This window comes from Colobus angolensis, unplaced genomic scaffold (genome assembly GCF_000951035.1).
Source record: "Colobus angolensis palliatus isolate OR3802 unplaced genomic scaffold, Cang.pa_1.0 Scaffold11, whole genome shotgun sequence".
Classification (NCBI taxonomy): Eukaryota; Metazoa; Chordata; class Mammalia; order Primates; family Cercopithecidae; genus Colobus; species Colobus angolensis.
In genome coordinates, this window is record NW_012112030.1 from 435,719 (window position 1) to 443,069 (window position 7,351).

The following is a 7,351-nucleotide window of genomic DNA, read 5'->3' on the forward strand; positions in this document are numbered from 1 at the left end:
AAGGAAGAAGAACAGAGACACTTTATTTATTTATAATTTACAATCTGCCTAAAAGCAGGGCATCTTGCCAGAGCTCCACTGTACACAGTCTCACCTCCAAGCCCTCTCTGCCTTTAAAGCTAATGTTTGTAGTTTAGCACACACCTAGTGACTGGGATGGGGAAATCACCCCTAAGGCTCCAGTTTTCCTCAGAAACAAGAGATGTCACCACCTTTGACCTGAAGGTTTATTCCCTTAGGCTCAAACAAATACTGAGAGAGAAGCCCCCCAGGGCCTTCCATCTGTCCAGGTGCCTGACAAGATGTTGGTCCAATTAGAATGGACTGCATCTTTAAAATGTCCAGTAAATGGGCATAATCTTATAGAAATCCTCAAAGACAGAGTGGAGGGAATGAGGGAGTGAGGTTCCCTGTATCATTTTTTTGCAGGAGGAAGGGATATTGTGAAGCAGATTTCCTAAAGGGACCAGAGTGGTTCCAGAGGGAATCCTGGAGTCCAGCATCTCAGTCCCCTGTTGTAGCCTTCGATCCTGGGGACCAGTGACGTGCAAGATCTGTCACGGAGCCTTGGTCGGGGGAGGTGGGGGGACCCACTAGGCAGTTTAGAGTATTTCCATCTCCCCATATTCTCAGTGCACCCATTGCTATGATTCTGGAAACAGCCTCCACTATTGCACTCCAGCCATCCTGCTTTGCCTTTTGATGTAATTAGCAGGGAAGAGCTCTGAGAGTCAAGACTTTTCTCCAGGCTACCTGAGGTAAGCAGCCCTTTCCTGTCCCCTCCCACCCTTCCCTGCTTCTCTGCTGTTATTGATTTCCATAGCCTTTACCTTCCTGAGAAGATTAAATCAAGGAGCCTCTGCCAAGCCTTTTATCCAGATGTTGCTTCTTGGTTCCCATGGGAGGAAACCACCACTGCCTTTATAATCTACCAGCTTTGGCAACCAAGACCCAGAAAGCAGGTTGCAGTTGGATATAAAGACAGCAAAACATCGGGCTCCCTCTTTTTGACTGTCTACTTTTTTTCTTCTCCTGCCTAAATGCTTGCTAAACCTTAGATAATTACAGGTTCAGGAAAAAAAAAAAAAAGATTCACATGCTTTAAAAGTCTCAGTTCCTTGTCTTGCCCTGCTGGGGACGTCCCTTAGATGAGAGAACAAAACAGACAAGGAGCCCCTGGCGGAGTTTTTCCATAGAGTTGGGATTTGTGTTACTTTCGTGTGAGTGATGAAAGCGCTCTCCGGCTTGGGATGACACAGAGTGTTTCTCTTGGTTCAGGGACACTTTTCTCCAAGTCCCCTCTAGAAGTGGCAGATGTGTGCACAGTGGAGATTGACCCTGGTTGAGAGACAAGCGTTCTCTCTTTTGACCTCAGTGGCACAGATCTACTCAGCAGCTACTCTGGGTCCAGCACTCTCCTGCGCATGGAAGGGCATACTGGGAAAAATATCAGGATGTGGTTCCTGCCTTCATAGACCTGAAGTCTCACAGGAGAAACAGTCAGTGTAGAGCAAAAGCAAGTCATGCAAGATGATGCGTGTCCAAGTACCTTGTAGGGGGTTCCGAAATGGAGCGATGTGGGACAGAAGTGGGAGTGAGAGAATCAGTGAAGATGAGGGTAGAAGAGAAAAGCTGCTGCAGGCCTTGCTGTGAGGCCAGGAAGAAAGGAGGGCACGCCGGATGAGGGCAGGGAGGGCAGTGGCCCAGAGGAGAATCGCTGCCCTGTCCCCATCAGTGGTGGGAGCTCCAATGTTACCAGTAGCTGGGGGATGCGGCAATTGTTCGGGGAGGGGTTGGCAACATTTCTGAAATGAGCCATAAAGTAAATATTCTAGGCTTTGTCGGCCAAGAGGCAAAATGGAGGCTATTGTGTAGCTACTTATATAACCGTATACAATGGAATCTTTTAAAAATGTGAACACTAGCCTCAGCTCCAGAGCGGTACATCCCTGTCACATCAGTTCATCAGTTTATCAGTCACACAGAGGCTGCCTCCTGGGTATCCAGTCATGCCTGTGAAGTCCTGATCTGTCTCCCCTGATTTGATTTTGCTCAGTTCAACTTGCCTTTATTGCAAATGCCAATCTTTGGTTTGGGGAGGAGGTTGCATGCTGGCATTTCCTAGCCCATGGTAGACCTCAGAAGAAAGATTAAGCTTGCTTCTATTGCCTCGTAAAAATTAGATTTTTTCTATGTGTCTGTGGGACAGGCTGCTCTATTTTCAGGGAAGAGGAAGAAGATGCCAAACTGGAAATTCTGCCTAGGACACCGGCCAGTGGGTTTTCCCTGAGTTGTTGGTCGAAGCGGACCCCCACCACCAAGGCATGGGCCTCCTTCTGCTGCTGGCCTTAGTCTTTTCCTGGAGGGGGCATTTCAACTAACCCACCTCCCTTAGCTGGTTCTTCTCTGGTTGTACATGTAGGCCCTAGGCTGGGTGGCCTCTGTGTGCACATGGTGTGTGTATGGTATGCACAGGCAGAGCGGTATCTACTCAAGTAGCAGTGTACATGGGTCTGGGGTCAGGGTGACCCAGCCTGGAGTGACTCAACTCCAGACCACAGGCCTCCAGACAGAGAAAGATGCTTGTTATCTTCTCTTTTACTTGTCATTTATTTTCCAGTGTCAAATTTTCCTCCAAGGGATGTTTCCGCTAGAAGGAACCTTACAAATAATCTGGTCTGTCCTATTCATTTTACAGAACAGCAAAGCAAGGCTCAGAGAGAAGAGGTAACTCACCCAAGGTGCCGCCTCCAATTAAGGCAGGTTCGGCATTGTTTTCCCTGACTCTGAGGCTTGATTTCTCTCAGTAATTCCACTCCATGTCTTCTGCATGAAAGCCTCTCAGTCATCATTCAGCTGCCCTACCTACCCTGCTTCCTGAGGCACATCCCTGCCATGTCAGTTTACCTGTATCCAAGCTGCCTTTGAAGCCCTGATTTGCCTCCTCTGATTTGATTTTACTAATTTCAACTTGTGTTTATTTCAAACTTCCAGGCAGTGTAGGCAATGGAAATATGGCACAGTAACGAACAGGGCCCTCTAAAGAGGCATCTCACTGTCTAAGGGGGAGAATGGAAACATGGCAAACCCAGCGTCCCTAGTACTATCATTCTAAAATTTGTTCAATCATTTAACAGATATTTACTATGAGGCAGGCACCATGCTAGACTCTGAGAATAACCAGCAAGAGGTCTTCCCTGATAGAATTTCCAGTCTAGTGGGGAGGATCAAAAATCAAGTAAGTATGAAGAGATGATTTTCAAATTGAGGAAATGAGCAATGCCAGTTACGTTTGGAGGACAGATGTGCTACTTAGAGAGATGCAGGGCTACAGAAGAGGGGACATTTGAGTGAAGCAGAAGAAGACATAAAAAGAGACAATGAGGCCGGGCGCGGTGGCTCAAGCCTGTAATCCCAGCACTTTGGGAGGCTGAGATGGGCGGATCACGAGGTCAGGAGATCGAGACCATCCTGGCTAACACGGTGAAACCCCATCTCTACTAAAAAATACAAAAAACTAGCCGGGCGAGGTGGCGGGCGCTTGTAGTCCCAGCTACTTCAGAGGCTGAGGCAGGAGAATGGCGTGAACCCGGGAGGCGGAGCTTGTAGTGAGCTGAGATCCGGCCACTGCACTCCAGCCTCGGCGACAAAGCGAGACTCTGTCTCAAAAAAAAAAAAAAAAAAAAAAAAAAAAAAAAAAAAGGGAGAGACAATGAGTCGGGGGCAGTGGTGCTGGGACTATAGGGACTTTTGTTGGGAGCCTAGGTTTTCTTGGAGAAGCAGAGGTTGGAGGCCTCAGACAGAGCTGGGAGCTGGGGAAAGTCAAGTACAACTGGAGTGTTTTGGGCAGGATTTTCAATCCCAGTGCCAGCCCTGGCCCCTCACCACCAAGAAGCAGGAAGATAACCCTGCCACTGCAGGTGGCACATCCAAAGAGATGCAGCTGGACCACATCACTGAGGGAGGCACAGCATAAGTTTCTGCCAAAAGGCAAGCAGCAGGTTTAAATCTGATTTTTTTTTCCTTTAATTTAAGGAGGCAGGCAAAGGCCCTCAGATACCCTTGGCTTGTTTTACCAGCTAGCAGCACACCCCAGTGGATGCTGGGTCTGTGCCGAAAAGCAGATACAAACAATCTGGGGATCCTGGAGGAGGCAGGTCCCAAGGTGAGGGGAGGGGTACAGCGGGAACAAGGAGTCCTACAGACCTAGAGTTCCTCAAAACTATTCTAACAGGAACAGGAACCGAAAAATCTAAGAGAGGATATGGTGGGGCCAAGAAGAGAGCATCAGGAAAACCAAACATCTGTGTGCAAAAAATGCCATTTCTCAGAAATTCACAACGAAAGCTTCACTTACACCTGGATGGGGAACTTGATTGGGACCCTTACAAGCATGCTCGTTTATGTTTCAGACTGGAGGGTTCTGGAAGACACTGTAGCTTCCCCTTTTATCCTGCACACGCTACTCCCTCCTTCCAGCAACGCTCTGGTCGGCATGGGATTTTTCCCTTCCTGTAACCCTGCCCTTGGGAGAAGTGGTGAGATGTGGATTGTGCAGGAGGTGGACATCAGCGCTAACTGTGGAAGGGGCTTGCTCAGCGCCCCTTCCTCTCATTGTGCTCTCTGTAACCTCTTGTGCATGACGTTGTGTGCACTGAAGATGTCACTTCTGCCTCCTACAGGAGTCTCAAGTCTCAGAACAAGCCTGTCAATCCTAGGTAGTGTGGTGGGGATAGAAATGAGACAGACTCCACCCTCAGGAAACTCGCTGACTGATGTGGGCATGCTACACCTGCCTGTATACGGAGCCACACATGTAAAGATCAAGGACAAAAATCTAAAGAACCAGCTATAAATGCCCCAGAGAAACATAATTGCACTTAGTGGTTTTGGGGATGGATCTAAGCCCGGCACAGTTATTTGAGCCAGGATTCCTGAAAGAGGGGACCTTCAGAAGCAGTGTGAAAGAAGGGTCACATAGAAATCTGTGTCTTTATTACTGTAGGGCTTCCCCACCCTCCTGCCCCATGAACCCTCCTCTCAACTCCCCAGACCGCTCATGTCGATGGTCACTCTGTCCCTTGCACTGGCTATTGCCTAGGCTGCAAGCTGGCCTGCTCAGCAGATCCTGTCTCGTCACTCACTGTGGCCCTCTTGGCTCATGGCCTTTAACACAGATTGAGCTCATGTGCTGCAATATAGTAAGAGATCAATAGTGATCTGTTGAATCTCGAGTTTACATTTTTTAAAAAACAAGCTTTGCTCCCTTTTTCCTTATGTCTTTGGTTCTATAGTAATTGGTCTTCTGGAACCAGGCTACTTTTAGGAGCCTTCAGCTTTATTATTTGGTAATCCTGTGAATTGTGTTCCAATATAAGACCTACTCTTAGGAATTTCTGAATAATGGGACCCTATTGCAATTGTAACGTTTATTATAAATTTCCAAATCACTGCCATTCTAAAACTGAGGATTTATACAGCAGCTTTTCTCCAGATTCCAAACAGCTGCCCCTTAGTCATGTTTTATAAACAACTGAGATTACTACAACCTGAACCGTAGCTCTCAGTAATCCATGCCAATTATAGGGAATGTACACAAGATACCAATGCACATTTGTTTGCTTTCTTCCCCAGCAGATTAAACTTTTCATTACTGCAATCACTTGCATTTTTAAAAATGGGTATCACTTAGGCCAATTGAGGAAGGTGGTCCCAATTACACTTAGGTGACCAAGGCATCCAGTTACAATGATGTATTCTCAGCGATACCCGACTTGGACAATTGAGTTTGGCTTGTGCGTTTGGTCCTCTACTACAGTTTCTCTGTAGTTTCATGTTATTCCTATTTATGTTCTTCTTTGATTGTGGGGAAGCTACCTATCAACTCTACATCATCAGGACACCAGTTTTGAATTGACATCTAGGATGGCTGATGGCAAACATGAAATCCACGTGGACTTTCTGCTTCCCTTTCACGGCAACCTCCAGTCTACCCTACACCTGAATTCAAATTCATCTCTCCAGGACACCACTCCTGTCATCACGCCATGCCAGGCTTCCTGAATAGAATCATTTCAGTCCCTTTAGTTTGACTTTTTTTTTTTCTTTTTTCGAGATGGAGTCTTGCTCTGTTGCCCAGGCTGGAGTGCAGTGGCATGATCTCGGCTCACTGCAACCTCCGCCTCCCAGGTTCAAGCAATTCTTCTATCTCAGCCTCCCGAGTAGCTGGAACTACAGGTGCCCACCACCATGCCTGGCTAATTGTCTTGTATTTTTAGTAGAGACAGAGTTTCACCATATTGGTCAGGCTGGTCTTGAACTCCTGACCTCAGGTGATCCACCCATCTCAGTCCTCCTTAATGTGATGCCAAATATATCTTCTCCTCAAAGAAACTATCCTTAGTCTCTCTCGTCCAGTGCCATTTCTCCTTTTCTGGCACTTCTATCACAAATGTATTCTGCCTCAACTGTGGTTGGTTGTTTTTCTACTTCTACTTCTTCACCCTTCCTTGAGAGCAGATCAGAGCTCATCATCTTCCTATTTATATCCCAGTGCCTAGAGTTGGGCTGTGGCAGTAGCAGGTACCCAGTAAGACTTTCTGGACTGAATTACCTCCTCTTCTGACTGAAAATACAATCACTTCTGTGCCTCCTACGTCAAATGCGGTTGTTAAACAGTTGATACAGACACTCCTTGGCATCCAGGAAGTTGCAGGAGCAAGGTCTTTATTTGGTGGTTCCCTTTGCTCTGCCTTGACTCAGCATGTGTGCAGTCCAGGTGGATGATAACATTTAATGTGAGCTGGACTCCTAGAATTAAAAAGAAAGATAACTCTATGGACAGGGATTCAGGGGAGTGTTTCAGAGAACAGGCAGAACTACAAGGTGAGAATCAAAGAGAGGATAGGCTGAGGGATAGAGCTAGAATATTGGACACGTTCTTTTTACCCAGAGTATTCTGGGTGAAAAACAAAAAATGTTGATGAGAGATAGAGTGACCACGTGTCTCATCTGCCAAGGACAACCAGGTATACCTGTTGTTAAACAATGACTTTTTTTTTTTTTTTTTGAGACAGAGTCTCACTCTGTCACCCAGGCTGGAGTGCAGTGGCATGATCTTGGCTCACTGCAATCTCCGCCTCCCAGGTTCACACCATTCTCCTGCTTCAGCCTCCCAAGTAACTGGGACTACAGGTGCCCGCCACCATGCCTGGCTAATTTTCTGTATTTTTTAGTGGAGACGGGGTTTCACTGTGTTAGCCAGGATGGTGTTGATCTCCAGACCTCGTGATCCGCCCACGTTGAGCTTCCAAAGTTCTGGGATTACAGCTGTGAAACAATGAAGTTTTAT